The sequence below is a fragment of the Zonotrichia leucophrys genome, chromosome 6 (genome assembly GCF_028769735.1).
Source record: "Zonotrichia leucophrys gambelii isolate GWCS_2022_RI chromosome 6, RI_Zleu_2.0, whole genome shotgun sequence".
Classification (NCBI taxonomy): Eukaryota; Metazoa; Chordata; class Aves; order Passeriformes; family Passerellidae; genus Zonotrichia; species Zonotrichia leucophrys.
Window position 1 is genome coordinate 14,891,752 of NC_088176.1, and position 16,524 is coordinate 14,908,275.

The 16,524-nt window shown below is 37.0% G+C and overlaps 1 protein-coding gene across 8 annotated transcripts in view; it reads left to right on the forward strand.

Annotated features, from left to right (window-relative positions):
* Nucleotides 1-16,524, forward strand: part of LOC135449510 (endogenous retrovirus group K member 10 Gag polyprotein-like) — a 46,470-nt gene that overhangs the window by 19,309 nt on the left and 10,637 nt on the right. For 4 of the 8 annotated variants that reach the window (XM_064716600.1, XM_064716603.1, XM_064716602.1 and 1 more), the window contains exons 2-5: nucleotides 3,596-3,743; nucleotides 8,960-9,026; nucleotides 11,244-11,323; nucleotides 12,878-12,942. The gene's annotated coding sequence lies outside the window, so the exon portion shown is untranslated. Of the gene's footprint in view, nucleotides 1-3,428; nucleotides 3,486-3,595; nucleotides 3,744-8,959; nucleotides 9,027-11,243; nucleotides 11,324-12,877; nucleotides 12,943-16,524 lie in introns of those variants that run through there. The other 4 variants (XM_064716605.1, XM_064716601.1, XM_064716606.1 and 1 more) reach the window with 4 other exon arrangements.

Genomic DNA, 16,524 nt, shown 5'->3' on the forward strand with positions numbered 1-16,524 from the left:
AAGTAAGACAGAGAAACTATTAAAAAAATATTAAAATGGTTTCCTGAATATAGGAATTTTTCAGTCTATGCAGGGTTTAAAGGCCTTTCAATATTTTATATCTTCCTTTTAAAATATTTTTGTGTATATTTTCACCAAATTTACTTTGAAAATGGTTTATTCACAGAAAATGACATTCATTTTTTAGTATGTGTGTGTGTGTCTTAAAAAATACACTAATAGAAACAAGAATTTGAAGCTTGTATATAAACCAGAACTTTGATAACTGACTTTTTCTTTATGGTGAAAAGTTTTCTTTTTATTACATGGAAAATATTCACATAAAGAATATCAAAAGCTATTTATTTTATTTTATGCCCTTCCCTCCTGGCAATTGCAAATCACTTATCAAATCAGGCTCTGAAACCAGGTGAAATTCAGGACCACACAAAAATGACCAGAATTACTGACTAAAAATTGCTCATTTAAATTGGATTATTAACATTTTCATTTTCTAATCTATAGCTGAAAAATTCATCTTGCCAGAAAATGTAAGGAATACATTTGTTTCTTCTTGTTAGAATGAATTTTCTGGGCAGATGTGAAGCCTCAGGGAAAAACCCCTTGGGATTATTTTGCTTTGGTCCCCTCAGTTAAAATCTGGCTTAACACAGTTTCCTCTCCCCTATTTATGATTACATTACAAAGTGTTCTAAAACATATAAAGTATGATATTTGTTTTGAAACAAAACACTAAATGTAAATGAGAAGGATTCATGGAACTGGAGGCAAGAAGCTTTGGAAGGTTTAATAGGAGGTGATCACTTAACAGGCTCTTATTTTTTGCCTCGTTACCTCTGTTGTTGATCCTGCTAATTTTGTTTTGCTGTAGTGTGCCTTTCAAAAGATCACCTCATTTTGACTGAAATGTCAAAAGATGGGACCCTTATTCTCCTTGGAAATCCCTTGTCCCTCTCCCCAGCATGATAAATCTCCTTGCATTTCTTTTCCCACTTCTCACTGCTGGTTCTTGTTAGGCTATTCCTTAGGAATGAGATAATTCTCTATTATCTGGTGTTTTCTCCCCAGACAGATACTTTGTATTTCTCTGTGAGACCGAAGCCCAAACAGCTCCTCTGCCGCTGAGTTACAGCAAAAACAGGAGAAACCCTGTTTGTCTCTGGTAGCTGCAAAGCTGAATTGCAAACCACTATCAGTATTTACTTTCAAACTTTTAAGCATAAAACTTGTTTTTTTCTTTTCACAGTAGATTGCTTTTCGTTGAAAACATGAAGATTGCAGTTTTTTATTACTTATATTTACTTATATTTACTTTTTATTACTTATATTTTCAGTTTTTTATTACTTATATTTACTTCAGTAGTCAGAAGTTTAAATGCCTATTTCTGACATTGTCTTATGTAATGTATTTTTCTAGAAATGAATAGAAATGAAATTATGAATTCAGAAATTATTAAGGTATTAATTCTGAATATTCATTTATTTTAACTACTGACAAAGAGGGAAAAATGGACTCTTAAGGAAGGTGATAAAGTATAGCTCTTTTAAACAGTTATTTAGATAGGAGCTTATTTAAATATAGATAGAATATTCTCGGAGTGCTTAGGTCTAGATTTTAATTTGGGCCTTAACCTGGTTTCCAGTGTTGAGAAGGAGAGTTTGTGTGTGGTTAATTACAAAGGTAGTGATTTCATTATTCAGGTGAGTAATCTTCTGAGATTTTGGTCCAGCCAGTTCATTTTCTATTTTTTTCAGGTGCAGTTTGCCAGGTGACCTTCCTCAGTGAAATAATTACCTGCTGTTTTCAGCCTTGTTTCATTTTGGTGTACAGCCACCTGAATTTTAAGAGAAAACTGCCTTTATGGTTATTAGCTGAATTAGCAGCTGTCCAGAATTTCTTAATGTCTTAGTTCACCTCTACTATTTCTTTCTACAAAGAAATAATAGATCAGAGGAAAAAAAAAAAGTAAACAAGAAAAAACTCCTGCTTTTGATTTTGCTCTTAGGAATATAGGCAGAGAAGTAATCAGTATTGCAAGGTGTGTTTATAGGGGAAATCTCTTGTTGGATCCCTTATGGCCACTGCAAGAGAGGAGGAGGCTGCTCTGCTGAACATACATTAACTGTTTAATTTTTTTCACTTTTGCTTTTGCTGGAAATCAGACTTTAAAGTCTTCTTTACACCAAAATTCCTCACTTTAGTGGTTTGTGCTGCCCAGTAGTGTCTGGCTGTACAAAGGAAATGGTTTAGCCATCCTATTCCAGGACAGGTTAGCATTAACATTGGAGCAGGCTGCACATAGAACTTGGACAGGCTTTTCAGTAACTAAAGGGATAAAACTCTAGGTAATTTCATCTGACCTCAAAGCTGACCTTGCTTTGGGCAGAAAGACCCGGCTACATCAGTTCCACCTGGAAGCTGATCCTTGTTGGAGTGGGCTTGATGCATTTCATAGATACAGCAGAAACATCTGGAGGAATAAAAGGGCCCATCTCGAGATTGCTCCACCAGAATGATCCCAGCTGAGTTTGCTAAATCATTTTCCACTGCACAATGAGAACTGGTGATGGTTTGGAGGAGAGTGAGTTATGAACTGATGGTCACTGCAGAGCTGAAGTGTTTGGCCTGGTTCAATCTCTGATTGCTGCATGTCCTCAGCCCTGTAGCTGAACAAACTGCAGCTCTGATGTTGCAAGCTCAAAACATTTAATCCCTTTTCCTTCTGCAATCACTATGTAGATATTTCCTTTAAAAAATCATATTTATAGCAACAAAAAATTTTCCATATATCTTATGTGATTTTTTTTCAATGTATGATGATACATAGCCAGCTGTCATAAGGCAAAATATTTATTGTGTTTAATTCATTTTTAGGAGATGTTATAAAAACTGTGATTGTATTTGGTATGTTATTGCTGAAGTTTATAATTTCATATGCTGTTATTTTATAATTTCTTGCCTATTGTTTTTATAGGGACATACTTATAATAGATTTGCCTTTATTACAGCAAATAATGACTCAGTTAAATGAGATTATACTATTTTTAAACTTGACATTTAACTCAGCCTTGGTTTTTCAATTAATCACAATATGGTAATCTTTTCCACCTAGGTTTCTTCAATTATCATTAGAATGAAATAGTTCTACATGCTGATTATGTCTACTATTGGAAAATTCAAGCTGTGAGCTGCAGATAATTTCCCAGTTGCAGGAAAGGTTAGGAGTAGGGTGGACTAATATTCCCCATTTACCTTCTAGTTGTCCTTCAACCAAATGATGGCCCAGTTCTATCTTCCAGCTGCCCTGTTCTGTTATTCTGTCCATAAATTAAGAAAGAAATGGAATGAAAAGTGAGAATACTGAGAGGAAAACAGGTTTTTCTAAGTCGGAGGGAGACTGCAATTTAGTGGCCAGCTAAACCAGAATGATTGACTGGCCTGGCTGCTTGAAGTGCCTTGATCAAACAGCTCTTCACTTTACTAGGTCAGGTTCAGCATGGCTTGGGTTTTTTTTCTTTTTTCTATTTTAAGCAATGTAACCCAGTGAAGTACATCAGTGACAATGAAAATATTAATGTTTTTTATTCATGACAGCACTCTGGTTGGGCAAGCACCAGAACTGAGACACAGGAGTGTGCAGCACTGTGTAGGTGACACGGAGATGGAGGATTTGGAGCACAGTTTGAGGAAAAAGCTGCACTGAGGACTGATGAAATGTAATGGCTCATCCTTGTGAGAATGGGTAAATTACTCCTCAGCTTTGTGACCCCACATTCCCCTTCACACCAGCTACAGAACTCGACTGGACAAATTGTTTCACATGTTTAAATCACAGACAAACTTTCTTTCTTTGTTAGGCTCGTTTTCTTTTCTTTCAAAGACTTGAATTAACTCAATTCAGGGCACGATGTGTGGGAGAGTCAGAGTGGGAATGGAGAAAGAGCAGTTTTGTGTCCGAAGGAGGAGGAAGGAGGAAGATCTCCCCCTTTTGGTCATGATGAATTTGTAGATTCAATTCAAGGCCTAACATCAAACCATCCCATGCTGTTATTTTGTGCAACAGACCAACAATTGTTTTCAGAAAAAAAGAATTGTTATTTATTATCTTTATTTTGTTTTGAAGTTAAATGCTGAGTGTCCATATTTCCTGGACTAGTTCTGCAAAACACTGATTTAAGGGCCCTGGTCTGGTCCATTTCACTGTCTCTGACAAGTGACAGAATTCTCTGTATGAGCTGCTTTGGTTTCTGCTTTCTATCCCAGCTTGCATTTCTGACACTGGCAGATTGCTTCTTTAAAAGATAATTTGCAGTGCACGCTTTTCCATCACTTGAAGTCGTGTCTTGCACAAGTCATGTTGTGACTCATAAAATAGTGCAAATTAGAATTGTTAGTAGTCCATCAGTTTGGTCAATTTCACAATGACCCATGAATGCAAGAAGTTATAAATTTTCTAAAGAGTATAATCTGTGTATTTAATTAATAATGCTAAGACTCCTCTGCTTTCAGAAGAAGCACTTTCTTTCAGTTTACTCAAGTGGTTAGAAATATGTATTTTGAATATCTTACTGTAATATGGTAGAGTGTATATTTATTAATAGTATCTAAATCTGAAGAGATTCCAGGAAGAATGAAAATGCACTGTACAAAATACACTGTGTTCCATTTTCATTCCAATTTGCACAGTTAATTATCAGAGGTGCATTTGCTTGTTTGTATTACAATGAGATTTATCCAGGTATCAAAGAGCTGAAAATGTAGGAATTAAGCTTTCTGGGATTTTGGAGATTATTTTAATTAAGTAATCTAGAACTGAGGTTGCTGCTACGTGTGTCAATAGGATTACCTTTGTGCTAAATTATCAGTTTTATTTTGTACAGAGAGTTAAGTCTAAAATCAGAATTAGACATACATATTTGTTTCCACACAGAGAATTGAAAAATGCAGCAAGACATTTGGTATTTGGAAATATTAAAAGAGAATATTCACTAGCTCATTCTGAGAATATAGTCAAAGTGTTTTAAATACAATTTTCTGCTAGAATAAAGGATTCAAGGATTACTTAATTTAAAGAATGTCAACTTTCTTTAGAATAGCAAAGCCAGGGAAGATACCAAGGAAAGATATTTAAATGAGTATTAAAACATTCCCTAGAGGCCTGTGCAAGTACTTGGAGAAACATCAACCTGTGAAGAAAAAGCAAATAGAGGTCACTGTGCCTAAACCCCCAGTGCTTGGTCTGTGGTCCAGACACCTCTAATGAGCTTGGAGAAAGTCTGAGCTATCCTAGGGTAGAATTGTGTGGGACAACTTTTCACCTGCAGTTCAATTAACAACCAAAACCAAATTTGAGCATGATTGATGTGATAGTGCCAAGTGTCAGATTTTGTACTCTTTTAATGCTTCCAAGCACCAAACACGTCTTCCTGCATTTTCAGTTCTCTGTGTTGAAACAAACATGTATGTTTAATTCTGATTTTAGACTTAACACTCTGAACAAAATAAAATTTAGCACAAAGGTAATCCTATTGTGACAGGTTAGTATCTTTTTGTTCTATGTGTAACTTGATTTGAGATCAGCAGCACTATGAATTGTCTGATCACTCAGATTAGATAATCTAACTAAAAAAAAAATAAATTAAGTGCACATAGCTGTAGAAAATCACTAGGTAATTTGCTACTTAGGAAGTAAAGCTTGATGCTCATAAACCTCATCTGCCAATGTGAGCTCCAATGAATTCTTTAGAAAGATCAACCCTGATTTAAAGACCTCAAATCACAGACAAATAATAAGTGTTTAAAATAGGCAATTTACCTTCACGATTAAGACTGTGTGTTCTATTTACATTTGATCTTCAGCTTCTGGTAATGTCCAAGGAATCCAGTTAGATAGGTAGGAGATTTGGGAAGTGATTACTGTTCAAACAAGATGGGACACGTTCTGGTGTTTGAAAAGGGGAAGAGGTTAGCTCTCTTTACTTGACCCAAATGATTTTCATAACTTATATACATATAAATAGTTATGAATAATTTATTAACAAACAATGCAGTAATAAAGATCATGGCCATTTCAAGGGAAATTTGCTCAAAGAAAAGTTGAATACGTTATAAACTACCGTGGTTCTGAAAAGTCCTCTTGGGCAAGTCTTCAAGTGCATTCTTATAGGGAAGACAGAAAAAACATCAACCTTCAAAACTGAATATGTATAAAATTGCATGCCAGCATGGGGCATAACATTAGTAAATAAATGAAGCATAGATTTTTAGAATATATCCTGCACATTTCCAAATACTTTGGATTAAATATAATTTCTATATGGGAAGATTTCGCTATTGTAAATAGTATCACTAGATGGCAGTAATAGCCAAGTGAAATGAAACCATGTAAAGAATCTCAAGGTTTTATTTTGAATTAAATTTCTTAATATCAACTCTAGATATAGGTCCTTGCTATAGTTCTGTGTCCAAACCCAGGCCAGACATAAAATATGATAATTGGTCATATCCTGTTAAAAGGGCATAAGATAAAACAAAAGGCCATTTTCAATGCTTTCTAGAACTTTAGGGGTCCTAATATAGTCTTCAAACTGTTCAGTTTTGTTGGTGTTTAAAAAGACACAAAAACAAAAACATCCAGGACCCAATGCCCAAAGTGGCTGCTTCTGAGGTATTAACACAGAGCCTAAAAGGCAGGAAATGAACAAGTGCATATGAATTGTAAGCAGGAGGCAGATGGAGTTCCAGAATCTTACTGGGAGATATGCAAATCAAAACATCTAAAATTGTGTCAATTTATAGGATTTTGAAATTATTTTGGCTGTTCTCAGGCAGCCAAGAAGACACTGAATCTAAACCAACAACCTGATTTGTAATGGATTTTTAATTGTGTGGACTGCAGGCTGGAGAATTGATAAAACAAATGCTTCATTTCTAGTCTCCCATAGAGCAGATCCTCTGTGTGCTCAGTCACACACAGCATCTCAATTTTTGTATTACTCACAATGATTCAACACTGACAGAGCACCCTTTCTTCCCAGGTTCTATGCACAGTATCTGTGTGTGAGAGAGATGAAATGTTGCTGCTATCCTTTCCATATGTACTTGAATAGCTTTGAAGATAAAGAGTCAGCTTTGGCCTCTCTTGCTTGTATCTGAATTGTGCATTCTTCCAGCAGAGCAGCTGGAGAGGAACCAGCCAGCCCGAGCACAGGGAGGGGATCAGCCCTGGAATTTCAGTTCTGCTGCCTCTGGTGGCTGCACCACGGGCAGATAAGGGAGAGCTGCAGAGGAGCCAGGCAGGACAGGGCTACTGAGATTCAGTCCCGAGCAAACCTGGAGTCAGCAGAAATTCTGGGCTTTCCCCTGGGTTTTCTATTAACAACATACAAAGCTGAGAAAGAGTTTTTTTTTTCCTTCTCCCCCACACCCCCTTAGAAGAAGTCAGATATATATACACCAGCTAGTTCTGCTGGAAGGTTATGCTGGCATTAAACTAATTTTCAGATTGTTTTACTGTTTCTCTCCTTTTCAATAAATTTACTGTTTATAATTACATTTATCAGTTTAGTTGTTCTCATTCTGAGAATTTTGTAATCAAACCAGATAGGTCTTTTGTATTTAGTGTCCATATTTAAAAATCGTTATGGACATTAAAGTCAAAGAACATATGCTTCCTGACACATAGAAAAATCAGTTTATTTGGTCCATTTGAGTAACTGTCCAATTCAAATACTGTAATATTTATTACTTAGAAAAGAGTTTAATTGGATTTTGCTCCAAAACATGTTTTACATTAATGTTATAGTATGCAAAGGTTTTCTGCTTATTGTAGGATCTTTGGAACATTAGGCTAATCTTTAAGAAATGCTTGTGTTGTTAGATCTCTGCTTTACGTACATTCACAGATCCCAGCTGAGCTTCTTGAGAAAAGCTGAATTCAGCCAAGGAACTGCTCTCAGAAAAGTTAACAAAACTGAGAGTGCAGCACAATAAGCAGTTGTTGAGTGGACTTCTATAAGCGGCAAGGCATTCTGCCAAGTCCAGATAAGGAGGATCTACAGATATTTCTCCCTTCCCCCTACAAAACCCAGTGTGTAATTACCAGCACTGAATCTAGCAGCAGAAAGTAACATTTCAGTTTCAAATTGCAACTTGATTAGACTTTCAGTGTTAAAATTAAAGCTGTGAGAGCCCAGGAAGATCTGCCAGCTCAGCTAACTCCTGGCAGATTTTTTTTGTTTGTTTTCTTCTAATGGGGTTTTTGCTACTCCTTTTGCCATTATTATGCTGAACTTAACTGAAATCTGTTCTATTTTTTCATTGTTTTAATTATCTCGAGGTCCCTATAAATTAAGCAGCAAGAGATAAGTGAGAATAAAAAACAGACAAGAGAGAGAGAGGATTATTTGCTTTTGAGATTTAAAATGCATAAATGAAACTCTTTTTACACAAGAAGCTGGATGTCTGAGCCCCAGAACCTGAACTACAATTATGTTTTGTTTTGACATTGCAGTTTACTTTGAGGAAAGGATAATTTTGTTCACATTTAAATATTACAAACTTAAAATAATATAAACTTGCCATACATCTGTCGCCATAGAGTCTTATATTATTTTGCTTTTCACCATGACCTTTGCTATAAATTTTTGAGAGTTTTACTTAAGGACTAATGGACTATTTCATTTCTTCTCTAATTTGAGTTACACATTGCACTACCTGTTGCTTTCCTGCAGCAAAGATATAAAGAGTTCAGTATTATTTATTCAATTGTTGAATTCTCCACTGGCATAGAACTTATACTGCACACAATAATTAGTAAGATTAATCCAGTTTGCATTGCCTCTTATGTGGAAATTATTAGTCTGGGTGTGTATTATTTCCAAAGAAGCTGTTGAAGAGATTAGGTAATGGCATATTTTCATTAATATTTTTGCCATCAACTCTGCACGAGTGGCTCAGATCTCAGAAGCAGAAGAGTTTTAGAAGATGAGTGTTCTCAGTTTGGTTGCTTTGCTGACAAAGCAAGGTAAGTTGCTCGAGGCAGAACAACGCAGTAATTAATCACTATTGCATTTGGCACCTGATTTAGCATGGATATATCAGGATAATCTCGCATTCTTCCATGTCAGACGACTCTCCTGATGTGTAAACAACTGACAGTTTACAGGTTATTGTGCCATGAATGAGTGAAATCCTGGCAACAAAGAAATCAACACCAAAAATCTTGGAGGTCCTTTCTGTCAGGGTGTTGCCACTAGGTGTCAGTTTCATTTTGTTAGTGGGAAAGAACAAATTGATGTTGTGTGGATGCCTTTTGAACTAGAGATAGGGACAAAGGTAGGGGAGCACAGAGGAAATTAATGCTTAGTTGTTACAGTCCTGGAAACTTCTCTGTTTCTGCATTGAAACTTCTGAGTTTAGACACCCAAATTAGGTGCTTCATATAATAACTCCTGTTAGTTCATATAATAACTCCTGAAAATTAATTTTGCATCTGTTTAGCTCTTTCCTGACCTGATGATTACACACACCAGCTATTTGTTATCTGTTCTGTTTCTTTACAGAAGAAACAGAAACAGCTGCCTTCTAGACTATGTAAAATGTTCTTTCCCTTTATGGAAAGACCTTCACTTTTTTTCTGAGGTTGAAATGCCTTTAAATCTATCTAACTGAAGGTCAGCCTCTCAGCTCTGCTTCAGCATTCTTGCAGGCTCTTCCTTCCAGCTTTAAAGTTGCTGTCAAGTCCTTTATCACCCTGTTACCTTGGAATCTGCCTGCTGGGGCTGTACTGTTCTTGCAGCAAATTTGCATGACAACTCTTTTTCCCAGAGACTTTGTAATTTTTTTCAGTACTTTAAGTAAGGCCAAAAATATTGAGAAGCCTTGTGCCAATTTAGTCTTCTCAAGAGAAAGCTCCCTTACTCCCCACAAATATTGATGACTGGCTGTTCCTGCTTCTCAAATCTTTTTGCTGTTATCTTCATTTGTTTTTGGTGTAATTCATTTTCCTGGCCCAGATTGCAGAAAGAAACCTTTACATTCTCGATGCCAAACTTTTGCATTGTCTGTCACGTCACTAGGAAATTAGGATGAGCAGAACATAAGTCACGGGGGAAATAAAGGAAACTGAAACATTCAGGTGGGGGAAGGTATGAGTTTGGCCTGAGCAAGGGGGAGGAAAGATTATTTCCATAAGTGTTTGTTTAATTACTTATATTTCCTTTTTCCCAATTGTTGGAAAAGATGAAAGTTTAACAAGAAAGTTTCACAGATATGTATGCTCGGCAGAAAGCTCTCTGAATGTACAACCTGAGAACAGGACAGAATTGGAAGCAAGTTTTGATATAGAAGAACAAAAGATGTCTAAATTGACAATTGCTGAGCCAGTTGTTAGTGGACAACTAAGAAAGAAAAGATTAAATCGAGTTGAAAGGGGGTTTTATGACTAGAGCAAAGGATATATTGACCACAAATAAAAAAGATGTTTTTACCAAGCAGAAATAAGTCTTAGGAGAAGCAGAAAGATACCATAGGCAAACAAACATGCTGATGTGGCAAGTAGAAAAGAGGTCTAAGAATTTTCCACTGCAAGAAAACTGAAAAACAACTTTAAGCTTAAACTGTGACATACTAACTCATGTGATTGGATAGTAATGACCATAATATGGTAATGATTGTAGTTATGATAGCCTGTAGGGAGTAGTTAAGGTATTGTATATGATGCTGATTGGTTGTTATGTATTAAGATGCTCAGCAAAGAAAAATCTATAATGTATTGTAACCAGAACTAAAGTGGCTTCAGGCTTGCCTAAAAGCTGCAGCCACTGCTGCAGGAGTGGCTCTGTCACCCAGGACCCGAGACTGCTGTAACATCTCCTGTACAATAAACAGCATTTGGAAGAGCTGCCTGGAGCCCCACCTCTCTTGTCTCAGGCTCTTACACCCAGTATTTGAATCAGTCATTGTAAGTTTGTGTTAACTGGTAATAACTTGAGTTAAAATAAACTCCCTGATTGTTAAGGCTGTTTTGCCTGTGACTATTTAATTTCTTTAGATCTTGAGTCAAATTCCACAAGGAAATGTGGGTTTATAAATTCTGTTATACTTTGCCTGGCTTGCCTGGGACACCCCAGCAGTACAGAGCCGGAGACAGCTGGGAGCAGCTATTCCTGGATGCTCATCTGTGAATAATTCCTGTCTGTTTCCATCCTCGGGCTAACCCAAACCTCTGTTCTCTTGCCAGGGTACAGAACTGAGAGTTTCAAATAACTTTATGCATACTTAGTCGTACTCTAGAAGTTGTCTCAGACGACCTTCCATTCTGTAAGTGCATTATGAAATTCTAATCACCAAAGTTTTCTGCCTTGAATCCTAATTCTCCACTGCTTTGCACCTCGGCTATTAATTTGCACATATGCAGAGCGAAATCAGGTGTTAAATGAAACCAAACCAGTTTGGTAACAGATTGCATACCTTCTGAATAGTTGTAAATTATTGTGATGAAATTTAAAGGAATTGGGAATTGAACCCTTTGTGGCAATTAAAAGTGATTTTGTCTGATTGCTTTCACATGATGTGGACATGATGAAATGTTTTGTTCACCTGTCTAATTAATGCATCTATGTGTATTATCAGATGAGAGCAACTGATAATTTAGGACCTGAAATCGTTGTCTTTCTTAAGATATTAAGAACAGTACTAGTTCTTCAAAGAAAATATTTAAATAATGGCAGTTCAATAGGAGTACCTAAGTTTTTGCGAAAATAGCTTTGTTTCTGAGATAATGACCATTGACTACTGAATGGGAGCAGTGTTCTGTGTATTCCAAAATTAATATTGACTGTGTTCTGATGAGTGAATCACACTAAATGCTAAATTTTATATGCACGGTTATTAATATAACTTTCAATATTGTTTTAGAAATCAACAGCTATTGAAAAAAGCATTCAGAGAATCATAGAAATACTGGTTGGAAAATATCTTTGAGGATCATCTAGTCCAGCCTCTGTGATACATGAAGGGACAAGATTCACCAGCAGAGAGTGAATCTGAGATTTAGTCAGAAGTGCTCAGTGTGCTATCTCTACTCCTAAGAGCTTTTTTTTGGTTACAGCTTACAGACATAATCACAGTCCCACCATAAATCTGTCCTCTTGACATTTTCCATTGTTCTCTCCAAGCCATGCTAAAGGAGCGTGCAGAGTGAACAGTTCTGTGCTGATGTAGAAGCAGAAACTCCAGTTCTGTTTCCTGCTGCTGGTGGTGCTCTGTGTTTAACTCTTTCCTCACACCAACACCTGTACCCCAGCAAGCTTCCTGCTACCAGACTATTGCCAACCCCACACAGTCAGCAATGGCTTCTTAATGCAAAAAGAGGGCAGATAGGAAGCCAGACCAGGTGCCAAAGATGCTACAAAAGCATGGCTTAGGGATGAGATCCCTAAAGCCAGGCTTAGATGGAGCTAACACTGGATAAGGACAAAATGAGAAGCCATAATTGATCCTACCACTACAGCAGTAACAAAAGGAAACTGTAGGTCTGTTGATGAAAGGGTCCAGCCCTGCATTATGTTATTTCTCATTTGCCTGCAGTTGTCAAAGCAACAGCATGAGCATTCATGCTAGATTCACAATGCAGGATTGCATTAATGAATCAAAGAGAACCAAGTTATTTTATCTAATTGTTTTAATCTGCTTTTAATTTGTAATATCATGTTCTGCCTATGACAGTAGGACCAGAAATGGATTTATAAAGTTTGCCTTTTCCCTAGTCCTTTTTTGCAACTAATTATACCTCAGGTTATAATAACGCTCTACATCAGAGAGAAAAAAAATTGCTGTCAGTTATAAATGCTGCATGTTTTCTGTTGGTTCTAGGCAATAGCTCACAAAACTTCATCAGGTTACAGCCAGCTCAGTGGGACTATGTGCATTTTCATCAGGTAAGAATGTCAGCCTCAAGAAAACAAACCTACAACAAGCCTCAAGTTGCTAAGGGATAATGCATTAACAGATTTTTATTTTGACTTTCAGATATTTTATCATTAAAACAATTAAATCAAAACAAAGTAGTTCTACAAAGTACTCAGCATTCAATCTGAATCTCTTATCTACTATTATAGGTCCTTCCTCTTCCTTAAAAAGGAAGCTATGCAAACACCCTCTTTAGTACTCAGACCACTTTCTCAGAGTTTTTTGTCCTAAAAGAAGGTGAAGAAGAAAAATTGTCTTGCAGTCTGGAAAGAAAGCCTTTCTCTTTGTGTTTATGCAAGCTGTATTATCATTCCTTTGTTCCTTTGCTCCTGTACTTGGAAATACTTGAATTTTCCAGTGATGGAAACATATTGGCAAATGTGTTGAATTATTGTTAAAACAGAACCCCAGTAGATATTTTTAAAATAGCTACAGTTTTTTATTGTTTCCATCATTAGGGCTCAAGCCTGTGGGAAATGACTTTCAGCAGTTTTTGTGTGCACGTTTGCTTTCTCCCTGTCTTTGTGCTTGCTCATGCTCTCTCTCTCTCTGATACACACTGTTAGCCTTAATTAGAGAAAAAACCTGAAAGCTTTGAAAAATAAATTAAGGAAACTGGAAGGTGCATTGGACAACAACAATAACAGGCTTCTTAACTGGTGATCTGGGGCTGGAGCAGCTTTCCTGTGATGGCTGAGAGAGCTGGGGCTGCTCGCCCTGGAGAACACCAGCACCGGGTTTTGCACGGCCTGCAGGCAGCCCAAAGAGAGCTGGAGAGGGACCTTTGGCAAGGGTGTGTAGTGATGAGAGAAGGGGGAGTAGCTTCAAAGAGAGTAGGTTTAGATCAGATATTAGGAAGTTCTTTACTGTGAGCTTGGTGAGATGCTGTTGCAGGTTTCCCAGAGAAGCTGTGGCTGTTCCATCCCTGGGAGTGCTCAGGGCCAGACTGGTTCAGGGGAAGGGGTCCCTGCCCATGGCAGGGGGTTGGAACTACACAACCTTTGGGTCATTTCCAACCCAAACTGGTCTGTGATTATATCTGTTCTTTATTGATAGATGAGATGTCATGACTATCTTTTAGGTTTTGTGATGTGACTATTCAATGTTTATACTATTTATCAAATGCTGTTTGGGATAATGTGTATAAAATGCTCTAGACAAGTCCCCATGCTTCCATTCTCTGACAGTGTTGTAAAGACAATGACTGAATGATCTTAGTTGGTTAGCATTTAATTCTGTATTCTTCATTTCAGTTTGTGACTGAAATATGAGCGTAGTTTCTTATCTGTGCATCATGGAAATCACAGCTCACTTCTAATTTGTCCTAAAAATGGAAGGCCAAAATTATTTGGAACAAAGAAAATCAAAGATGTAATGAACAAATGTCCTTTTGATCTTGCAGGGAGGAAAGAAAATTAACTGATAGAGCTACCATGGGTGGATATTACATGCGAATATCACTAGAAAAAGCCATCTAAACATCTAAATATGTGGTCCAATACCTGTAAGACTAAGCTGCTAGTAATAAAGTCTTCAAATGGATAATGGCCCAAACTTAATAAATGCTTGAACTTGCAGGGTGCTACTGAAGGAAATATATTAAAAATTCAAACCTGAAGTATTAAAAATTTTAGGACCACAGGTGTGTTCTTGTTAAAATTCATGCATTTTGCTGTGAATTTCAGTGAAAACAGATTTAAGCATTTTTGTTTCTTCTGGTTAATAGTGGTTAAATTAATCCTGACAATGCAACCCTCATGCTTCTATTGTTCTAAAACTGCTTTCAATATGAATAAATGATTGAAGGAAAAAATTGCACAGGTATTTAGAAGGCAAATACATTTGAAAAACTGTCTTATACACAGTACAACAAAATCATGGACTCAGTGCAGCAAGTTTTCTGTCTGTCACCTAAAAGAAGTTTGTTAGTTCCAGAATCTGCCATGACTAAGAGCTGTCATTCCTCATCAAGTCTATCTCTGAAGCCCCAAAGCTCAGAAAAGACAAGGTGGCTGTCTTGTTAGAAAAGCCCCCGAGGGTGTTTGGGTGAATATCAGACTCTGAAGGGCAGCTTAGTTCTTCTGGACAAGTCTTTTCTTTCAGGCCTGTTATTCTAGGGGTTAGCATGGATCTCCTTACTGTGGGCTTCACAGCAGATAAAAACATCCTTCCAAGAGTCAATGAGAAATTTTAAATAAAAACATGACAACATAACTTAGAGGAACTCTTGGCAGAACCTGGCAGCTTGATGTAATTTGAGCATTTGAATGAAGATGTCAGCTGACGCGCAAGCAGAGCAGAAAGCGCTGCCAAGACAAGGTTTGGAGAAATCTCCTGTAGGTAAATTCCGCAGGACATCTTCAGAGTGGGTAATTGTCATACATGAAGGGACAAAACCCACCAGCAGAGAGTGAATCTGAGGTTTATTCTGCAGTGCTCAGTGTGTTATCTTTACCCCTAGGAGCTTTTATTTGGTTACAGCTTACAGACATAATCACAGTCCCACCATAAATCTGCCCTCTTGACATTTTCCATTGTTCTCTCCAAGGCCATGCTAAAGGAGCGTGCAGAGTGAACAGTTCTGTGCTGATGTAGAAGCAGAAACTCCAGTTCTGTCTCAGGTACAGCTGTCCTGAGACACCCTGCTGCTGCTGCTGCTCTCTGTTTAATCTTTCCTTGCACCAGCACCTGTACCCTAACCGGCAATCTTTTCCAGTGCATTTAGACCTGGTGAAAAGGAAAGAAAAAAAGCAATGAGCAATGTTTAGCCTACAATAAATTAATATAGGACATTGGGAGAGCAAGAGAAACAATGGAGACACCTTACAAATTGAGATCTGTTCAGGGCAATAGAGGAGGGTTTGAGATCTGTTTTGGTTTGTTTTGTTTTGTGGTGGCTGTGGTGGTTTTTTTGATGTGTGTTTTGTTTTTGCTGCCTTCTTGAGGAGACAGGGCTTATGTGGCAATGCTGTCCCTGCTTCTCTTCATCTGGTCATTGCACCCATAAAAACTTCTGAAATTATAGCTATTTTCAAGCAAATTTGAAATATACTTCAATTCCTATGAGATTTGTGTCACTCACATGCTGGAGATTTATTCAAAATAATGTCACACTGAATGAAAAGCAGGTACAAGATACCTTGTTCTTTGGAATAAGAGTGAAGTTCTTGAGGTGAGTAAAGCTTTTTAGGGGAGTGAAGGATAAAAATTCTTAGGAGGGTTTCATTACTTCTGCTGTTTATAGATCAAATTTTCTTTGAAGGTTTTCTTACATTCTGTGCAGCCTCTAGGAAGGAAACATGTAAACTTGTAAGATCACATCCTTTATGTTGCAAAGAGATTCTTTTAAATACTTGGAAATATAATATTTGGATTATAATCCTTACTGCCATGTTTGAAGATTGAAATTTCTTGAAATAGGACTTTGAGAAATAGAAACTGTAGTGAATCATATTATTAAAAAAGTCAAAAGGTGCTTGAAATTTTAATCCATTAACTAGTTCAATATTGATTATCATATTTTTTTAACCTTAATACAAGTTCATAGAATC